Source organism: Oncorhynchus masou, chromosome 27 (genome assembly GCF_036934945.1).
Source record: "Oncorhynchus masou masou isolate Uvic2021 chromosome 27, UVic_Omas_1.1, whole genome shotgun sequence".
Classification (NCBI taxonomy): domain Eukaryota; kingdom Metazoa; phylum Chordata; class Actinopteri; order Salmoniformes; family Salmonidae; genus Oncorhynchus; species Oncorhynchus masou.
In genome coordinates, this window is record NC_088238.1 from 8,879,117 (window position 1) to 8,903,305 (window position 24,189).

A 24,189-nucleotide genomic window follows, 5' to 3' on the forward strand; every position below is an offset into this window, starting at 1 on the left:
CTGCCCATTACTCTAGGGGTGGAAACCTGCCCACATCCTGGTTTACTCTCTCCACCTGCCCATTACTCTAGGGGTGGAAACCTGCCCACATCCTGGTTTACTCTCTCCACTTGCCCATTACTCTAGGGGTGGAAACCTGCCCACATCCTGGTTTACTCTCTCCACCTGCCCATTACTCTAGGGGTGGAAACCTGCCCACATCCTGGTTTACTCTCTCCACTTGCCCATTACTCTAGGGGTGGAAACCTGCCCACATCCTGGTTTACTCTCTCCACCTGCCCATTACTCTAGGGGTGGAAACCTGCCCACATCCTGGTTTACTCTCTCCACTTGCCCATTACTCTAGGGGTGGAAACCTGCCCACATCCTGGTTAACTCTCTCCACTTGCCCATTACTCTCGGGTGAAAAACCTGCCCACATCCTGGTTAACTCTCTCCACCTGCCCATTACTCTGGGGTGGAAACCTGCCCACATCCTGGTTTACTCTCTCCACCTGCCCATTACTCTAGGGGTGGAAACCTGCCCACATCCTGGTTAACTCTCTCCACTTGCCCATTACTCTCGGGGTGAAAACCTGCCCACATCCTGGTTAACTCTCTCCACCTGCCCATTACTCTAGGGGTGGAAACCTGCCCACATCCTGGTTATCTCTCTCCACCTGCCCATTACTCTAGGGGTGGAAACCTGCCCACATCCTGGTTTACTCTCTCCACCTGCCCATTACTCTAGGGGTGGAAACCTGCCCACATCCTGGTTCATCTCTCCACCTGCCCATTACTCTGGGGTGGAAACCTGCCCACATCCTGGTTTACTCTCTCCACCTGCCCATTACTCTAGGGGTGGAAACCTGCCCACATCCTGGTTTACTCTCTCCACCTGCCCATTACTCTGGGTGGAAACCTGCCCACATCCTGGTTTACTCTCTCCACCTGCCCATTACTCTAGGGGTGGAAACCTGCCCACATCCTGGTTTACTCTCTCCACTTGCCCATTACTCTAGGGGTGGAAACCTGCCCACATCCTGGTTTACTCTCTCCACCTGCCCATTACTCTAGGGGTGGAAACCTGCCCACATCCTGGTTTACTCTCTCCACTTGCCCATTACTCTAGGGGTGGAAACCTGCCCACATCCTGGTTAACTCTCTCCACTTGCCCATTACTCTCGGGGTGAAAACCTGCCCACATCCTGGTTAACTCTCTCCACCTGCCCATTACTCTAGGGGTGGAAACCTGCCCACATCCTGGTTTACTCTCTCCACCTGCCCATTACTCTAGGGGTGGAAACCTGCCCACATCCTGGTTAACTCTCTCCACTTGCCCATTACTCTCGGGTGAAAACCTGCCCACATCCTGGTTAACTCTCTCCACCTGCCCATTACTCTAGGGGTGGAAACCTGCCCACATCCTGGTTAACTCTCTCCACTTGCCCATTACTCTCGGGGTGAAAACCTGCCCACATCCTGGTTAACTCTCTCCACCTGCCCATTACTCTAGGGGTGGAAACCTGCCCACATCCTGGTTATCTCTCTCCACCTGCCCATTACTCTAGGGGTGGAAACCTGCCCACATCCTGGTTTACTCTCTCCACCTGCCCATTACTCTAGGGGTGGAAACCTGCCCACATCCTGGTTATCTCTCTCCACCTGCCCATTACTCTAGGGGTGGAAACCTGCCCACATCCTGGTTATCTCTCTCCACCTGCCCATTACTCTAGGGGTGGAAACCTGCCCACATCCTGGTTTACTCTCTCCACCTGCCCATTACTCTAGGGGTGGAAACCTGCCCACATCCTGGTTTACTCTCTCCACCTGCCCATTACTCTAGGGGTGGAAACCTGCCCACATCCTGGTTAACTCTCTCCACTTGCCCATTACTCTCGGGGTGAAAACCTGCCCACATCCTGGTTAACTCTCTCCACCTGCCCATTACTCTAGGGGTGGAAACCTGCCCACATCCTGGTTAACTCTCTCCACTTGCCCATTACTCTCGGGGTGAAAACCTGCCCACATCCTGGTTAACTCTCTCCACCTGCCCATTACTCTAGGGGTGGAAACCTGCCCACATCCTGGTTATCTCTCTCCACCTGCCCATTACTCTAGGGGTGGAAACCTGCCCACATCCTGGTTTACTCTCTCCACCTGCCCATTACTCTAGGGGTGGAAACCTGCCCACATCCTGGTTATCTCTCTCCACCTGCCCATTACTCTAGGGGTGGAAACCTGCCCACATCCTGGTTATCTCTCTCCACCTGCCCATTACTCTAGGGGTGGAAACCTGCCCACATCCTGGTTTACTCTCTCCACTTGCCCATTACTCTAGGGGTGGAAACCTGCCCACATCCTGGTTAACTCTCTCCACTTGCCCATTACTCTCGGGGTGAAAACCTGCCCACATCCTGGTTTACTCTCTCCACTTGCCCATTACTCTAGGGGTGGAAACCTGCCCACATCCTGGTTTACTCTCTCCACTTGCCCATTACTCTAGGGGTGGAAACCTGCCCACATCCTGGTTTACTCTCTCCACTTGCCCATTACTCTAGGGGTGGAAACCTGCCCACATCCTGGTTAACTCTCTCCACTTGCCCATTACTCTAGGGGTGGAAACCTGCCCACATCCTGGTTAACTCTCTCCACTTGCCCATTACTCTCGGGGTGAAAACCTGCCCACATCCTGGTTAACTCTCTCCACCTGCCCATTACTCTAGGGGTGGAAACCTGCCCACATCCTGGTTAACTCTCTCCACTTGCCCATTACTCTCGGGGTGAAAACCTGCCCACATCCTGGTTAACTCTCTCCACCTGCCCATTACTCTAGGGGTGGAAACCTGCCCACATCCTGGTTATCTCTCTCCACCTGCCCATTACTCTAGGGGTGGAAACCTGCCCACATCCTGGTTTACTCTCTCCACCTGCCCATTACTCTAGGGGTGGAAACCTGCCCACATCCTGGTTATCTCTCTCCACCTGCCCATTACTCTAGGGGTGGAAACCTGCCCACATCCTGGTTATCTCTCTCCACCTGCCCATTACTCTAGGGGTGGAAACCTGCCCACATCCTGGTTTACTCTCTCCACCTGCCCATTACTCTAGGGGTGGAAACCTGCCCACATCCTGGTTTACTCTCTCCACCTGCCCATTACTCTCGGGGTGAAACCTGCCCACATCCTGGTTAACTCTCTCCACCTGCCCATTACTCTAGGGGTGGAAACCTGCCCACATCCTGGTTAACTCTCTCCACTTGCCCATTACTCTCCGGGTGAAAACCTGCCCACATCCTGGTTAACTCTCTCCACCTGCCCATTACTCTAGGGTGGAAACCTGCCCACATCCTGGTTATCTCTCTCCACCTGCCCATTACTCTAGGGGTGGAAACCTGCCCACATCCTGGTTTACTCTCTCCACCTGCCCATTACTCTAGGGGTGGAAACCTGCCCACATCCTGGTTATCTCTCTCCACCTGCCCATTACTCTAGGGGTGGAAACCTGCCCACATCCTGGTTATCTCTCCACCTGCCCATTACTCTAGGGGTGGAAACCTGCCCACATCCTGGTTTACTCTCTCCACCTGCCCATTACTCTAGGGGTGGAAACCTGCCCACATCCTGGTTTACTCTCTCCACCTGCCCATTACTCTAGGGTGGAAACCTGCCCACATCCTGGTTTACTCTCTCCACCTGCCCATTACTCTAGGGGTGGAAACCTGCCCACATCCTGGTTTATCTCTCTCCACCTGCCCATTACTCTCGGGTGAAAACCTGCCCACATCCTGGTTTACTCTCTCCACCTGCCACCTGCCCATTACTCTAGGGGTGGAAACCTGCCCACATCCTGGTTTACTCTCTCCACCTGCCCATTACTCTAGGGGTGGAAACCTGCCCACATCCTGGTTTACTCTCTCCACCTGCCCATTACTCTAGGGGTGGAAACCTGCCCACATCCTGGTTAACTCTCTCCACTTGCCCATTACTCTCGGGGTGAAAACCTGCCCACATCCTGGTTAACTCTCTCCACCTGCCCATTACTCTAGGGGTGGAAACCTGCCCACATCCTGGTTAACTCTCCCACTTGCCCATTACTCTCGGGTGAAAACCTGCCCACATCCTGGTTAACTCTCTCCACCTGCCCATTACTCTAGGGGTGGAAACCTGCCCACATCCTGGTTATCTCTCTCCACCTGCCCATTACTCTAGGGGTGGAAACCTGCCCACATCCTGGTTTACTCTCTCCACCTGCCCATTACTCTAGGGGTGGAAACCTGCCCACATCCTGGTTATCTCTCTCCACCTGCCCATTACTCTAGGGGTGGAAACCTGCCCACATCCTGGTTATCTCTCCACCTGCCCATTACTCTAGGGGTGGAAACCTGCCCACATCCTGGTTTACTCTCTCCACCTGCCCATTACTCTAGGGGTGGAAACCTGCCCTCATCCTGGTTTACTCTCTCCACCTGCCCATTACTCTAGGGGTGGAAACCTGCCCACATCCTGGTTTACTCTCTCCACCTGCCCATTACTCTAGGGGTGGAAACCTGCCCACATCCTGGTTATCTCTCTCCACCTGCCCATTACTCTAGGGGTGGAAACCTGCCCACATCCTGGTTATCTCTCTCCACCTGCCCATTACTCTAGGGGTGGAAACCTGCCCACATCTGTTTACTCTCTCCACCTGCCCATTAGGGGTGGAAACCTGCCCACATCCTGGTTTACTCTCTCCACCTGCCCATTACTCTAGGGGTGGAAACCTGCCCACATCCTGGTTAACTCTCTCCACCTGCCCATTACTCTAGGGGTGGAAACCTGCCCACATCCTGGTTATCTCTCTCCACCTGCCCATTACTCTAGGGGTGGAAACCTGCCCACATCCTGGTTTACTCTCTCCACCTGCCCATTACTCTAGGGTGGAAACCTGCCCACATCCTGGTTTACTCTCTCCACCTGCCCATTACTCTAGGGGTGGAAACCTGCCCACATCCTGGTTAACTCTCTCCACTTGCCCATTACTCTCGGGGTGAAAACCTGCCCACATCCTGGTTAACTCTCTCCACCTGCCCATTACTCTAGGGGTGGAAACCTGCCCACATCCTGGTTAACTCTCTCCACTTGCCCATTACTCTCGGGGTGAAAACCTGCCCACATCCTGGTTAACTCTCTCCACCTGCCCATTACTCTAGGGGTGGAAACCTGCCCACATCCTGGTTATCTCTCTCCACCTGCCCATTACTCTAGGGGTGGAAACCTGCCCACATCCTGGTTTACTCTCTCCACCTGCCCATTACTCTAGGGGTGGAAACCTGCCCACATCCTGGTTTACTCTCCACCTGCCCATTACTCTAGGGGTGGAAACCTGCCCACATCCTGGTTTACTCTCTCCACCTGCCCATTACTCTAGGGGTGGAAACCTGCCCACATCCTGGTTTACTCTCTCCACCTGCCCATTACTCTAGGGGTGGAAACCTGCCCACATCCTGGTTATCTCTCCCACCTGCCCATTACTCTAGGGGTGGAAACCTGCCCACATCCTGGTTTACTCTCTCCACCTGCCCATTACTCTAGGGGTGGAAACCTGCCCACATCCTGGTTTACTCTCTCCACCTGCCCATTACTCTAGGGGTGGAAACCTGCCCACATCCTGGTTTACTCTCTCCACCTGCCCATTACTCTAGGGGTGGAAACCTGCCCACATCCTGGTTTACTCTCTCCACCTGCCCATTACTCTAGGGGTGGAAACCTGCCCACATCCTGGTTTACTCTCTCCACCTGCCCATTACTCTAGGGGTGGAAACCTGCCCACATCCTGGTTAACTCTCTCCACCTGCCCATTACTCTAGGGGTGGAAACCTGCCCACATCCTGGTTATCTCTCTCCACCTGCCCATTACTCTAGGGGTGGAAACCTGCCCACATCCTGGTTTACTCTCTCCACCTGCCCATTACTCTAGGGGTGGAAACCTGCCCACATCCTGGTTTACTCTCTCCACCTGCCCATTACTCTAGGGGTGGAAACCTGCCCACATCCTGGTTAACTCTCTCCACTTGCCCATTACTCTCGGGGTGAAAACCTGCCCACATCCTGGTTATCTCTCTCCACCTGCCCATTACTCTAGGGGTGGAAACCTGCCCACATCCTGGTTTACTCTCTCCACCTGCCCATTACTCTAGGGGTGGAAACCTGCCCACATCCTGGTTATCTCTCTCCACCTGCCCATTACTCTAGGGGTGGAAACCTGCCCACATCCTGGTTATCTCTCTCCACCTGCCCATTACTCTAGGGGTGGAAACCTGCCCACATCCTGGTTTTACTCTCTCCACCTGCCCATTACTCTAGGGTGGAAACCTGCCCACATCCTGGTTTACTCTCTCCACCTGCCCATTACTCTCGGGGTGAAACCTGCCCACATCCTGGTTAACTCTCTCCACCTGCCCATTACTCTAGGGGTGGAAACCTGCCCACATCCTGGTTAACTCTCTCCACTTGCCCATTACTCTCGGGTGAAAACCTGCCCACATCCTGGTTAACTCTCTCCACCTGCCCATTACTCTAGGGGTGGAAACCTGCCCACATCCTGGTTATCTCTCTCCACCTGCCCATTACTCTAGGGGTGGGAAACCTGCCCACATCCTGGTTTACTCTCTCCACCTGCCCATTACTCTAGGGGTGGAAACCTGCCCACATCCTGGTTATCTCTCTCCACCTGCCCATTACTCTAGGGGTGGAAACCTGCCCACATCCTGGTTATCTCTCTCCACCTGCCCATTACTCTAGGGGTGGAAACCTGCCCACATCCTGGTTTACTCTCTCCACCTGCCCATTACTCTAGGGGTGGAAACCTGCCCACATCCTGGTTTACTCTCTCCACCTGCCCATTACTCTAGGGGTGGAAACCTGCCCACATCCTGGTTTACTCTCTCCACCTGCCCATTACTCTAGGGGTGGAAACCTGCCCACATCCTGGTTTACTCTCTCCACCTGCCCATTACTCTCGGGTGAAAACCTGCCCACATCCTGGTTATCTCTCTCCACCTGCCCATTACTCTAGGGGTGGAAACCTGCCCACATCCTGGTTTACTCTCTCCACCTGCCCATTACTCTAGGGGTGGAAACCTGCCCACATCCTGGTTTACTCTCTCCACCTGCCCATTACTCTAGGGGTGGAAACCTGCCCACATCCTGGTTAACTCTCTCCACTTGCCCATTACTCTCGGGGTGAAAACCTGCCCACATCCTGGTTAACTCTCTCCACCTGCCCATTACTCTAGGGGTGGAAACCTGCCCACATCCTGGTTAACTCTCTCCACTTGCCCATTACTCTCGGGGTGAAAACCTGCCCACATCCTGGTTAACTCTCTCCACCTGCCCATTACTCTAGGGGTGGAAACCTGCCCACATCCTGGTTATCTCTCTCCACCTGCCCATTACTCTAGGGGTGGAAACCTGCCCACATCCTGGTTTACTCTCTCCACCTGCCCATTACTCTAGGGGTGGAAACCTGCCCACATCCTGGTTATCTCTCTCCACCTGCCCATTACTCTAGGGGTGGAAACCTGCCCACATCCTGGTTATCTCTCTCCCACCTGCCCATTACTCTAGGGGTGGAAACCTGCCCACATCCTGGTTTACTCTCTCCACCTGCCCATTACTCTAGGGGTGGAAACCTGCCCACATCCTGGTTTACTCTCTCCACCTGCCCATTACTCTAGGGGTGGAAACCTGCCCACATCCTGGTTTACTCTCTCCACCTGCCCATTACTCTAGGGGTGGAAACCTGCCCACATCCTGGTTTACTCTTCCACCTGCCCATTACTCTAGGGTGGAAACCTGCCCACATCCTGGTTTACTCTCTCCACCTGCCCATTACTCTAGGGGTGGAAACCTGCCCACATCCTGGTTAACTCTCTCCACCTGCCCATTACTCTAGGGGTGGAAACCTGCCCACATCCTGGTTATCTCTCCACCTGCCCATTACTCTAGGGGTGGAAACCTGCCCACATCCTGGTTTACTCTCTCCACCTGCCCATTACTCTAGGGGTGGAAACCTGCCCACATCCTGGTTTACTCTCTCCACCTGCCCATTACTCTAGGGGTGGAAACCTGCCCACATCCTGGTTTACTCTCTCCACCTGCCCATTACTCTAGGGGTGGAAACCTGCCCACATCCTGGTTATCTCTCTCCACCTGCCCATTACTCTAGGGGTGGAAACCTGCCCACATCCTGGTTTACTCTCTCCACCTGCCCATTACTCTAGGGGTGGAAACCTGCCCACATCCTGGTTTACTCTCTCCCACCTGCCCATTACTCTAGGGGTGGAAACCTGCCCACATCCTGGTTTACTCTCTCCACCTGCCCATTACTCTAGGGGTGGAAACCTGCCCACATCCTGGTTTACTCTCTCCACCTGCCCATTACTCTAGGGGTGGAAACCTGCCCACATCCTGGTTTACTCTCTCCACCTGCCCATTACTCTAGGGGTGGAAACCTGCCCACATCCTGGTTAACTCTCTCCACCTGCCCATTACTCTAGGGGTGGAAACCTGCCCCACATCCTGGTTATCTCTCTCCACCTGCCCATTACTCTAGGGGTGGAAACCTGCCCACATCCTGGTTTACTCTCTCCACCTGCCCATTACTCTAGGGGTGGAAACCTGCCCACATCCTGGTTTACTCTCTCCACCTGCCCATTACTCTAGGGGTGGAAACCTGCCCACATCCTGGTTTACTCTCTCCACCTGCCCATTACTCTAGGGGTGGAAACCTGCCCACATCCTGGTTATCTCTCTCCACCTGCCCATTACTCTAGGGGTGGAAACCTGCCCACATCCTGGTTTACTCTCTCCACCTGCCCATTACTCTAGGGGTGGAAACCTGCCCACATCCTGGTTATCTCTCCACCTGCCCATTACTCTAGGGGTGGAAACCTGCCCACATCCTGGTTTACTCTCTCCACCTGCCCATTACTCTAGGGGTGGAAACCTGCCCACATCCTGGTTATCTCTCTCCACCTGCCCATTACTCTAGGGTGGAAACCTGCCCACATCCTGGTTATCTCTCTCCACCTGCCCGTTACTCTAGGGGTGGAAACCTGCCCACATCCTGGTTATCTCTCTCCACCTGCCCGTTACTCTAGGGGTGGAAACCTGCCCACATCCTGGTTTACTCTCTCCACCTGCCCATTACTCTAGGGGTGGAAACCTGCCCACATCCTGGTTTACTCTCTCCACCTGCCCATTACTCTAGGGGTGGAAACCTGCCCACATCCTGGTTATCTCTCTCCACCTGCCCATTACTCTAGGGGTGGAAACCTGCCCACATCCTGGTTATCTCTCTCCACCTGCCCATTACTCTAGGAGTGGAAACCTGCCCACATCCTGGTTGACTCTCTCCACCTGCCCATTACTCTAGGGGTGGAAACCTGCCCACATCCTGGTTATCTCTCTCCACCTGCCCATTACTCTAGGGGTGGAAACCTGCCCACATCCTGGTTCACTCTCTCCACCTGCCCATTACTCTAGGGGTGGAAACCTGCCCACATCCTGGTTATCTCTCTCCACCTGCCCATTACTCCTAGGGGTGGAAACCTGCCCACATCCTGGTTGACTCTCCCACCTGCCCATTACTCTAGGGGTGGAAACCTGCCCACATCCTGGTTAACTCTCTCCACCTGCCCATTACTCTAGGGGTGGAAACCTGCCCACATCCTGGTTAACTCTCTCCACCTGCCCATTACTCTAGGGTGGAAACCTGCCCACATCCTGGTTAACTATCTCCACTTGCCCATTACTCTAGGGGTGGAAACCTGCCCACATCCTGGTTATCTCTCTCCACCTGCCCATTACTCTAGGGGTGGAAACCTGCCCACATCCTGGTTATCTCTCTCCACCTGCCCATTACTCTAGGGGTGGAAACCTGCCCACATCCTGGTTAACTCTCTCCACCTGCCCATTACTCTAGGGGTGGAAACCTGCCCACATCCTGGTTAACTCTCTCCACCTGCCCATTACTCTAGGGGTGGAAACCTGCCCACATCCTGGTTAACTCTCTCCACCTGCCCATTACTCTAGGGGTGGAAACCTGCCCACATCCTGGTTAACTCTCTCCACCTGCCCATTACTCTAGGGGTGGAAACCTGCCCACATCCTGGTTAACTATCTCCACTTGCCCATTACTCTAGGGGTGGAAACCTGCCCACATCCTGGTTTACTCTCTCCACCTGCCCATTACTCTAGGGGTGGAAACCTGCCCACATCCTGGTTTACTCTCTCCACCTGCCCATTACTCTAGGGGTGGAAACCTGCCCACATCCTGGTTAACTCTCTCCACCTGCCCATTACTCTAGGGGGTGGAAACCTGCCCACATCCTGGTTAACTATCTCCACTTGCCCATTACTCTAGGGGTGGAAACCTGCCCACATCCTGGTTTACTCTCTCCACCTGCCCATTACTCTAGGGGTGGAAACCTGCCCACATCCTGGTTTACTCTCTCCACCTGCCCATTACTCTAGGGGTGGAAACCTGCCCACATCCTGGTTAACTCTCTCCACCTGCCCATTACTCTAGGGGTGGAAACCTGCCCACATCCTGGTTAACTATCTCCACTTGCCCATTACTCTAGGGGTGGAAACCTGCCCACATCCTGGTTATCTCTCTCCACCTGCCCATTACTCTAGGGGTGGAAACCTGCCCACATCCTGGTTATCTCTCTCCACCTGCCCATTACTCTAGGGGTGGAAACCTGCCCACATCCTGGTTTACTCTCTCCACCTGCCCATTACTCTAGGGGTGGAAACCTGCCCACATCCTGGTTATCTCTCTCCACCTGCCCATTACTCTAGGGGTGGAAACCTGCCCACATCCTGGTTATCTCTCTCCACCTGCCCATTACTCTAGGGGTGGAAACCTGCCCACATCCTGGTTATCTCTCTCCACCTGCCCATTACTCTAGGGGTGAAAACCTGCCCACATCCTGGTTATCTCTCTCCACCTGCCCATTACTCTAGGGGTGAAAACCTGCCCACATCCTGGTTATCTCTCTCCACCTGCCCATTACTCTAGGGGGTGGAAACCTGCCCACATCCTGGTTTACTCTCTCCACCTGCCCATTACTCTAGGGGTGGAAACCTGCCCACATCCTGGTTTACTCTCTCCACCTGCCCATTACTCTAGGGGTGGAAACCTGCCCACATCCTGGTTTACTCTCTCCACCTGCCCATTACTCTAGGGGTGGAAACCTGCCCACATCCTGGTTTACTCTCTCCACCTGCCCATTACTCTAGGGGTGGAAACCTGCCCACATCCTGGTTAACTCTCTCCACCTGCCCATTACTCTAGGGGTGGAAACCTGCCCACATCCTGGTTATCTCTCTCCACCTGCCCATTACTCTAGGGGTGGAAACCTGCCCACATCCTGGTTTACTCTCTCCACCTGCCCATTACTCTAGGGGTGGAAACCTGCCCACATCCTGGTTTACTCTCTCCACCTGCCCATTACTCTAGGGGTGGAAACCTGCCCACATCCTGGTTTACTCTCTCCACCTGCCCATTACTCTAGGGGTGGAAACCTGCCCACATCCTGGTTTACTCTCTCCACCTGCCCATTACTCTAGGGGTGGAAACCTGCCCACATCCTGGTTAACTCTCTCCACCTGCCCATTACTCTAGGGGTGGAAACCTGCCCACATCCTGGTTAACTCTCTCCACCTGCCCATTACTCTAGGGGTGGAAACCTGCCCACATCCTGGTTTACTCTCTCCACCTGCCCATTACTCTAGGGGTGGAAACCTGCCCACATCCTGGTTTACTCTCTCCACCTGCCCATTACTCTAGGGGTGGAAACATCCTGCCCACATCCTGGTTTACTCTCTCCACCTGCCCATTACTCTAGGGGTGGAAACCTGCCCACATCCTGGTTTACTCTCTCCACCTGCCCATTACTCTAGGGGTGGAAACCTGCCCACATCCTGGTTAACTCTCTCCACCTGCCCATTACTCTAGGGGTGGAAACCTGCCCACATCCTGGTTATCTCTCTCCACCTGCCCATTACTCTAGGGGTGAAAACCTGCCCACATCCTGGTTATCTCTCTCCACCTGCCCATTACTCTAGGGGTGGAAACCTGCCCACATCCTGGTTTACTCTCTCCACCTGCCCATTACTCTAGGGGTGGAAACCTGCCCACATCCTGGTTTACTCTCTCCACCTGCCCATTACTCTAGGGGTGGAAACCTGCCCACATCCTGGTTTACTCTCTCCACCTGCCCATTACTCTAGGGGTGGAAACCTGCCCACATCCTGGTTTACTCTCTCCACCTGCCCATTACTCTAGGGGTGGAAACCTGCCCACATCCTGGTTAACTCTCTCCACCTGCCCATTACTCTAGGGGTGGAAACCTGCCCACATCCTGGTTATCTCTCTCCACCTGCCCATTACTCTAGGGGTGGAAACCTGCCCACATCCTGGTTTACTCTCTCCACCTGCCCATTACTCTAGGGGTGGAAACCTGCCCACATCCTGGTTTACTCTCTCCACCTGCCCATTACTCTAGGTTATCTCTCCGGTGGAAACCTGCCCACATCCTGGTTTACTCTCTCCACCTGCCCATTACTCTAGGGGTGGAAACCTGCCCACATCCTGGTTTACTCTCTCCACCTGCCCATTACTCTAGGGGTGGAAACCTGCCCACATCCTGGTTAACTCTCTCCACCTGCCCATTACTCTAGGGGTGGAAACCTGCCCACATCCTGGTTAACTCTCTCCACCTGCCCATTACTCTAGGGGGTGGAAACCTGCCCACATCCTGGTTTACTCCCTCTCCACCTGCCCATTACTCTAGGGGTGGAAACCTGCCCACATCCTGGTTTACTCTCTCCACCTGCCCATTACTCTAGGGGTGGAAACCTGCCCACATCCTGGTTAACTCTCTCCACCTGCCCATTACTCTAGGGGTGGAAACCTGCCCACATCCTGGTTTACTCTCTCCACCTGCCCATTACTCTAGGGGTGGAAACCTGCCCACATCCTGGTTATCTCTCTCCACCTGCCCATTACTCTAGGGGTGGAAACCTGCCCACATCCTGGTTTACTCTCTCCACCTGCCCATTACTCTAGGGGTGGAAACCTGCCCACATCCTGGTTATCTCTCTCCACCTGCCCATTACTCTAGGGGTGGAAACCTGCCCACATCCTGGTTATCTCTCCACCTGCCCATTACTCTAGGGGTGGAAACCTGCCCACATCCTGGTTTACTCTCTCCACCTGCCCATTACTCTAGGGGTGGAAACCTGCCCACATCCTGGTTATCTCTCTCCACCTGCCCATTACTCTAGGGGTGGAAACCTGCCCACATCCTGGTTTACTCTCTCCACCTGCCCATTACTCTAGGGGTGGAACCCTGAGGTAAGGCTGATCGAGACCCCCAGACGTTCCATGAACGTTTTCCAGACCCTCGACGTGAACTGGGGACCCCGATCAGACACACTCAGGCACCCCGTAGTGCCCGGAAGACGTGTGTAAACAAGGCCTCCGCAGTGTGTAGGGCCGTAGGGAGACCGGGCAGAGGGAGGAGAGGACAGGACATAACCTCTCTGGGATATGTGGGACTCTAGCATCCCACCTGGTCAAAAGCCAGAGAAAATGCAGAGCACCAAATTCAAATAAATTACTATAAAAATTAAACTTTCATGAAATCACACATGTAAGATACCAAATTAAAGCTACACGTGTTGTGAATCCAGCCAACATCTCAGATTTCAGAAAGGCTTTTCGGCAAAAGCAAACGATGCTATTATCTGAGGATAGCACCTCCGAAAACAAAAGAGAGAAAACATATTTCAACCCTGCAGGCGCGACACAAAACGCAGAAATAAAAATATAAATCATGCCTTACCTTTGACGAGCTTCTTCTGTTGGCACTCCAATATGTCCCATAAACATCACAAATGGTCCTTTTGTTCGATTAATTCCGTCGATATATATATCCAAAATGTCAAATTATTTGGCGCGTTTGAACCAGAAAAACACTGGTTCAGACTTGCACAACGTGACTACAAAATATCTCAAAAGTTACCTGTAAACTTTGCCAAAACATTTCAAAGGACTTTTGTAATACAACTTTAGGTATTTTTTAAAGTAAATAATCGATAAAATTGAAGACGGGATGATCTGTGTTCAATACAGGAAGAAAACAAACTGACGCATGCTTTCTGGTCACACGCCTCTAACAAACAGTACACTTGAAGTGACCCTCGTTTTGAACAGGGCTACTTCTTCATTACACAAGGGAAAACATCAACCAATTTCTAAAGACTGTTGACATCCAGTGGAAGCGGTAGGAACTGCAAGAAGGTCCCTTAGAAATCTGGATTCCCAATGAAACCCATTGAAAAGAGAGTGACCTCAAAAAAAACAATCTGAATGGTTTTTCCTCGGGTATCGGCTGCTACTTAAGTTCTGTTATACTCACAGACATGATTCAAACAGTTTTAGAAACTTCAGAGTGTTTTCTATCCAAATCTACTAATAATATGCATATCTTATCTTCTGGGGATGAGTAGCAGGCAGTTAAATTTGGGCATACATTTCATCTGGACGTGAAAATACTGCCCCCTGTCACCAAGAAGTTAAAGAACCGATCCACATCGACTAGGATCGCGGTGTTACCCTGTGAGGGGAAGATCGGTAAGAAAATCCAAAGACAGGTGTGACCACGGCCGATGTGGAACAGGTAAGGGGTGTAGTTTGTAGCAGGTGCCTAGGAGCCTTACACTGGGCGCACACCGAGCAGGAGGAAACATAAACCCTCACGTCCTTACCCAACGTAGGCCACCAGTACCTCCCACTCAAACAGCGCACTGTCCGACCGATCCCAGGATGACCAGAGGAGGGTGACGTGTGGGCCCAATAGATCGACCGGTCACGAACAGCAGACGGGACGCACAGACGCCCAGCGGGACACTGGACGGGAGCGGGCTCTGCACGTAATGCCTGCTCAATGTCAGCGTCCAGCTCCCACACTACCGCGCCACCAGGCAGGAGGCGGGGAGTATGGGAGCGGGCTCTGCAAGTATATACATAGTATTATCATAGATACATAGTATTACCATAGATACATAGCATTACCATATATACATAGTATTATCATAGATACAGAGTATTATCATAGATACATAGTATTACTATAGATACATACATATAGCCATATATACATAGTATTAACATAGATACATAGTATTACCATAGATACATAGTATTATCATAGATACATAGTATTACCATAGATACATAGTATTAACATAGATACATAGTATTACCATAGATACATAGTATTATCATAGATACATAGTATTACCATATATACATAGTATTATCATAGATACATAGTATTACCATATATACATAGTATTATCATAGATACATAGTTTTATATATACATAGTATTAACATAGATACATAGTATTACCATGTATACATAGTATTATCATAGATACATAGTATTACATATATACATAGTATTAACATAGATACATAGTATTACCATAGATACATAGTATTAACATAGATACATAGTATTACCATGTATACATAGTATTATCATAGATACATAGTATTACCATAGATACATAGTATTACCATAGATACATAGTATTACTATAGATACATACATATAGCCATAGATACATAGTATTACCATAGATACATAGTATTACTATAGATACATAGTATTATCATAGATACATAGTATTACCATAGATACATAGTATTACCATAGATACATAATATTACCATAGATACATAGTATTATCATAGATACATAGCCATAGATACATAGTATTACCATATACACATAGTATTACCATAGATACATAGTATTACCATAGATACATAGTATTACCATAGACACATAGTATTACCATAGATATTATCATAGATACACATAGTATTACCATAGATACATAGTATTACCATAGACACATAGTATTACCATAGATACATAGCATTACCATAGATACATAGTATTACCATAGATACATAGTACTATCATAGATACATAGTATTACCATAGATACATAGTATTACCATAGATACATAGTATTATCATATATACATAGTATTACCATAGATACATAGTATTACCATAGATACATAGTATTACCATAGATACATAGTATTACCATAGATACATACATATAGCCATAGATACATAGTATTACCATAGATACATAGTATTATCATAGATACATAGTATTACTATAGATACATACATATAGTCATATATACATAGTATTATCATAGATACATAGTATTACCATAGATACATAGCCATAGATACATAGTATTACCATAGACACATAGTATTATCATAGATACATAGTATTACCATAGATACATAGTATTACCATAGACACATAGTATTACCATAGATACATAGTATAACCATACACAGTATTACCATAGATACATAGTATTACCATAGATACATAGTATACTATAGATACATACATATAGCCATAGATACATAGTATTACCATAGATACATAGTATTACTATAGATACATAGTATTATCATAGATACATAGCCATAGATACATAGTATTACCATAGACATAGTATTACCATAGATACATAGTATTACCATAGATACATAGTATTACCATAGACACATAGTATTACCATAGATACATAGTATAACCATAGACACATAGTATTACCATAGATACATAGTATTACCATAGACACATAGTATTACCATAGATACATAGTATTACCATAGACACATAGTATTACCATAGATACATAGTACTATCATAGATACATAGTATTACCATAGATACATAGTATTACATAGATACATAGTATTACCATAGATACATAGTATTATCATAGATACATAGATAGATACATAGTATACCATAGATACATAGTATTACCATAGATACATAGTATTACCATATATACATAGTATTATCATAGATACATAGTATTACCATATATACATAGTATTATCATAGATACATAGTATTATCATAGATACATAGTATTACCATATATACATAGTATTAACATAGATACATAGTATTAGCATAGATACATAGTATTAACATAGATACATAGTATTACCATATATACATAGTATTATCATAGATACATAGTATTACCATAGATACATAGTATTACCATAGATACATAGTATTACTATAGATACATACATATAGCCATAGATACATAGTATTACCATAGATACATAGTATTACTATAGATACATAGTATTATCATAGATATAGTATTACCATAGATACATAGTATTACCATAGATACATAATATTACCATAGATACATAGTATTATCATAGATACATAGCCATAGATACATAGTATTACCATAGACACATAGTATTACCATAGATACATAGTATTACCATAGATACATAGTATTACCATAGACACATAGTATTACTATACATAGTATAACCATAGACACATAGTACTATCATAGATACATAGTATTACCATAGATACATAGTATTACCATATATACATAGTATTACCATAGATACATAGTATTACCATAGATACATAGTATTACCATAGATACATAGTATTACTATAGATACATACATATAGCCATAGATACATATATTACCATAGATACATAGTATTATTATAGATACATAGTATTATCATAGATACATTAGATTAACATAGATACATAGTATTACCATATATACATAGTATTATCATAGATACATAGTATTACCATAGATACATAGTATTACCATATATACATAGTATTAACATAGATACATAGTATTACCATGTATACATAGTATTATCATAGATACATAGTATTATCATAGATACATAGTATTACCATAGATACATAGTATTACCATAGATACATATATTACTATAGATACATACATATAGCCATAGATACATAATATTACCATAGATACATAGTATTACTATAGATACATAGTATTATCATAGATACATAGCCATAGATACATAGTATTACCATAGACACATAGTATTACCATAGATACATAGTATTACCATAGATACATAGTATTACCATAGACACATAGTATTACCATAGATACATAGTATAACCATAGACACATAGTATTACCATAGATACATAGTATTACCATAGACACATAGTATTACCATAGATACATAGCATTACCATAGACACATAGTATTACCATAGATACATAGTACTATCATAGATACATAGTATTACCATAGATACATAGTATTACCATAGATACATAGTATTATAGATACATATATTATCATAGATACATAGTGTTATCTACATGGTATTACCATAGATACATAGTATTACCATAGATACATAGTATTACCATATATACATAAAATATTATCATAGATACATAGTATTACCATATATACATAGTATTATCATAGATACATAGTATTATCATAGATACATAGTATTACCATATATACATAGTATTAACATAGATACATAGTATTACCATAATACATAGTATTACCATAGATAGTATTACCATATATACATAGTATTATCATAGATACATAGTATTACCATAGTATTACCATAGATACATAGTATTAGATACAGTATTACAGTATTAGTATTAGATACATATTACCATATAATACTATGTATCTATGGTAATATGTATGTATCTATGGTAATACTATGTATCTATGGCTATATGTATGTATCTATGGTAATACTATGTATCTATGGCTATATGTATGTATCTATGGTAATACTATGTATCTATGGTAATATGTATGTATCTATGGTAATACTATGTATCTATGGCTATATGTATGTATCTATGGTAATACTATGTATCTATGGTAAATATGTATGTATCTATGGTAATACTATGTATCTATGGCTATATGTATGTATCTATGGTAATACTATGTATCTATGGCTATATGTATGTATCTATGGTAATACTATGTATCTATGGCTATATGTATGTATCTATGGTATTACTATGTATCTATGGTAATATGTATGTATCTATGGTAATACTATGTATCTATGGCTATATGTATGTATCTATGGTAATACTATGTATCTATGGTAATACTATGTATCTATGGCTATATGTATGCATCTATGGTAATACTATGTATCTATGGCTATATGTATGTATCTATGGTAATACTATGTATCTATGGTAATACTATGTATCTATGGCTATATGTATGTATATATGGTAATACTATGTATCTATGGCTATATGTATGTATCTATGGTAATACTATGTATCTATGGCTATATGTATGTATCTATGGTAATACTATGTATCTATGGCTATATGTATGTATCTATGGTAATACTATGTATCTATGGCTATATGTATGTATCTATGGTAATACTATGTATCTATGGCTATATGTATGTATCTATGGTAATACTATGTATCTATGGCTATATGTATGTATCTATGGTAATACTATGTATCTATGGCTATATGTATGTATCTATGGTAATACTATGTATCTATGCTAATATGTATGTATCTATGGTAATACTATGTATCTATGGCTATATGTATGTATCTATGGTAATACTATGTATCTATGGTAATACTATGTATCTATGGCTATATGTATGTATCTATGGTAATACTATGTATCTATGGCTATATGTATGTATCTATGGTAATACTATGTATCTATGGTAATACTATGTATCTATGGCTATATGTATGTATCTATGGTAATACTATGTATCTATGGCTATATGTATGTATCTATGGTAATACTATGTATCTATGGCTATATGTATGTATCTATGGTAATACTATGTATCTATGGCTATATGTAAGTATCTATGGTAATACTATGTATCTATGGCTATATGTATGTATCTATGGTAATACTATGTATCTATGGCTATATGTATGTATCTATGGTAATACTATGTATCTATGGCTATATGTATGTATCTATGGCTATATGTATGTATCTATGGTAATACTATGTATCTATGGCTATATGTATGTATCTATGGTAATACTATGTATCTATGGCTATATGTATGTATCTATGGTAATACTATGTATCTATGGCTATATGTATGTATCTATGGTAATACTATGTATCTATGGTAATACTATGTATCTATGGCTATATGTATGTATCTATGGTCATACTATGTATCTATGGCTATATGTATGTATCTATGGTAATACTATGTATCTATGGTAATACTATGTATCTATGGTAATACTATGTATCTATGGCTATATGTATGTATCTATGGTAATACTATGTATCTATGGCTATATGTATGTATCTATGGTAATACTATGTATCTATGGTATATGTATGTATCTATGGCTATATGTATGTATCTATGGTAATACTATGTATCTATGGCTATATGTATGTATCTATGGTAATACTATGTATCTATGGTAATACTATGTATCTATGGTAATACTATGTATCTATGGTAATACTATATATCTATGGCTATGTATCTATGATAACACTATGTATCTATGATAATACTATGTATCTATGGTAATACTATGTATCTATGGTAATACTATATATCTATGGCTATGTATCTATGATAATACTATGTATCTATGATAATACTATGTATCTATGGTAATACTATGTATCTATGGTAATACTATGTATCTATGGCTATGCATCTATGATAATACTATGTATCTATGATAATACTATGTATCTATGGTAATACTATGTATCTATGGTAATACTATGTATCTATGGCTATGTATCTATGATAATACTATGTATCTATGATAATACTATGTATCTATGGTAATTAGCACCCCAGCTCCCAGCCATCTGTCCCAATTAGCACCCCAGCTCCCAGCCATCTGTCCCCACTCCCAGCTCCCAGCCATCTGTCCCACTAGCTCCCAGCACCCCAGCTCCCATCTGTCCCAATTAGCACCCCAGCCCCACCATCTGTCCCTGCCCCCAGGTAGCATCTGTCCCCACCCCCAGCTCCCAGGTCTAATCATCTGTCCCAATTAGCACCCCAGCTCCCAGCCATCTGTCCCAATAGCACCCCAGCTCCCAGCCATCTGTCCCACTAGCACCCCAGCTCCCAGCCATCTGTCCCAATTAGCACCCCAGCTTCCTGCCAGGTAGCACCCCAGCTCCCAGCCATCTGTCTGCACAGCTCCCAGCCATCTGTCCCACTAGCACCCCAGCTTCCTGCCAGGTAGCCAGCTCCCAGCCATCTGTCCCAATTAGCACCCCAGATTCCGACAGTAGTGTTCCCACCTGCCGTCTAATGAGGGTCTGTAGTGTTCTAGCAGTCTGCCAGCTCTGGGGAGACAATGCAAGGTCAACAAGGCCATCACCACAATCTGCCTGTCTGCCTGCCTGCACACACACACAGAAACCCTACTGTAGGAGCTAGAGGAGGGAGGAGAGGGCTGAATCACAGAAACCTACTGTAGGAGCTAGGAGGGAGGAGAGGGGCTGAATGACAGAAACCCTACTGTAGGAGCTAGGGGAGGGAGGAGAGGGCTGAATCACAGAAACCCTACTGTAGGAGCTAGGGAGGGGAGAGGGTCAATCACAGAAACCCTGCTGTAGGAGCTAGGGGAGGGAGGAGAGGGCTGAATCACAGAAACCCTACTGTAGGAGCTGACTGAATCACAGAAACCCTACTGGGAGCTAGGAGGGAGGAGGGGCTGAATCACAGAAACCCTACTGTAGGAGCTAGGGGGAGGGAGGAGAGGGCTGAATCACAGAAACCCTACTGTAGGAGCTAGGGAGGAGGAGAGGGCTGAATCACAGAAACCCTACTGTGGAGCTAGGGGGAGGGAGGGCTGAATCACAGAAACCCTACTGTAGGAGCTAGGAGAGGGAGGAGAGGGTTGAATCACAGAAACTCCTACTGTAGGAGCTAGGAGGAGGGAGGGAGAAACCCTACTGTAGGAGCTAGGGAGGGAGGAGAGGGCTGAATCACAGAAACCCTACTGTAGGAGCTAGGGGAGGGAGGAGAGGGGGCTGAATCACAGAAACCCTACTGTAGGAGCTAGGGGAGGGAGGAGAGGGCTGAATCACAGAAACCCTACTGTAGGAGCTAGGGGAGGGAGGGGGCTGAAATCACAGAAACCCTACTGTAGGAGCTAGGAGAGAGGAGAGGGCTGAATCACAGAAACCCTACTGTAGGAGATGAGAAACCCTACTGGAGCAGGGGAGGGAGGAGAGGCTGAATCACAGAAACCCTACTGTAGGAGCTAGGGAGGGAGGAGAGGGCTGAATCACAGAAACCCTACTGTAGGAGCTAGGGGAGGGAGGAGAGGGCTTCACAGAAACCCTACTAGGAGCTAGGGAGTGGAGGAGAGGGCTGAATCACAGAAACCCTACTGTAGGAGCTAAGGGAGGAGAGGGTTGAATCACAGAAACCCTACTGTAGGAGCTAGGGGAGGAGGAGAGGGCTGAATCACAGAAACCCTACTGTAGGAGCTAGGGGAGGGAGGAGAGCGCTTCACAGAAAACCCTACTGTAGGAGCTAAGGGAGGAGAGGGCTGAATCACAGAAACCCTACTGTAGGAGCTAGGGAGGGAGGAGAGGGCTGAATCACAGAAACCCTACTGTAGGAGCTAGGGGAGGGAATCACAGAAACCCTACTGAGAGGGGAGGAGGGCTGAATCACAGAAACCCTACTGTAGGAGCTAGGGGAGGGAGGAGGGCTGAATCACAGAAACCAAGAAACCCTACTGTAGGTGTGGAATCCAGCTGAATGTGTGTAGGAGCTAGGGGAGGAGAGAGGGCTGAACTGAAACCCTACTGTAGGAGATAGGGGAGGGAGGAGAGGGCTGAATCACAGAAACCCTACTGTAGGAGCTAGGGGAGGGAGGAGAGAGGGCTGAATCACAGAAAACCCTACTGTAGGAGCTTAGGGAGGGAGGGAGAGGGCTGAATCACAGAAACTTACTGTAGGAGCTAGGGGAGGGAGGGGAGAGGGCTGAATCACAGAAACCCTACTGTAGGAGCTAGAGAGGAGGAGAGGGCTGAATCACAGAAACCCTACTGTAGGAGCTAGGGGAGTGGGAGGAGAGGGCTGAAACAGAAACCCTACTGTAGGAGCTGGGAGGGAGGGGCTGAATCACAGAAACCCTACTGTAGGAGCTAGGGGAGGGAGGAGAGGGCTGAATCACAGAAACCCTACTGTTTTTTGTAGGAGCTAGGAGGGAGGAGAGGGCTGAATCACAGAAACCCTACTGTAGGAGCTAGGGGAGGGAGGAGAGGGCTGAATCACAGAAACCCTACTGTAGGAGCTAGGGAGGGAGGGGAGAGGGCTGAATCACAGAAAACCCTGTAGGAGCTAGGGAGAGTCAGAGGCTGAATCACAGAACCCTACTGTAGGAGCTAGGGAGAGGGAGGAGAGGGCTTCCAGAAACCCTACTGTAGGAGCTAGGGGAGGGAGGAGAGGGCTGAATCACAGAAACCCTACTGTAGGAGCTAGGGGAGGGAGGAGAGGGCTGAATCACAGAAACCCTACTGTAGGAGCTAGGGGAGGGAGGAGAGGGCTGAATCACAGAAACCCTACTGTAGAGCTGGGGGGAGGAGAGGGCTGAATCACATAAACCCTACTGTAGGAGCTAGGGGAGGGAGGAGAGGGCTGAATCACAGAAACCCTACTGTAGGAGCTAGGGGAGGGAGGAGAGGGCTGAATCACAGCAGCTTTATTAACAGCCTTATTAAAACAGTGGGGGAGAGAAAACTTTAGTTTTTACTGAAGAAGAGAGGAGTCCCAGGGGCTCTGTCCTTCCAGCCTGACATGGTGTGTGTTTGAGGGACGTCAGGGCTCTGCCAACAGCCTTCCTCTCACGCCTGACTGGGCTACAAACACTTTGTGCTTGATGGGTAACTGTATGAAAACTGCCAAAGTTCCAGCCTTCCAGCCTGACAGGAGACTGTTCTGACAGGGGGAGTCAGGGCTCTGCCTTCCAGCCTGACAGGGGAGTCAGGGCTCTGCCTTCCAGCCTGACAGGGGAGTCAGGGCTCTGCCTTCCAGCCTGACAGGGGGAGTCAGGCTCTGCCTTCCAGCCTGACAGGGAGACTGTTCTGACAGGGGGAGTCAGGGTACCCCTTGTCATCCTGGAAGGAGAGGGGAACAGACTTCCATTAACAGATACGTAATTTGTCATCCTGGAAGGAGAGGGGAACAGACCTCCATTAA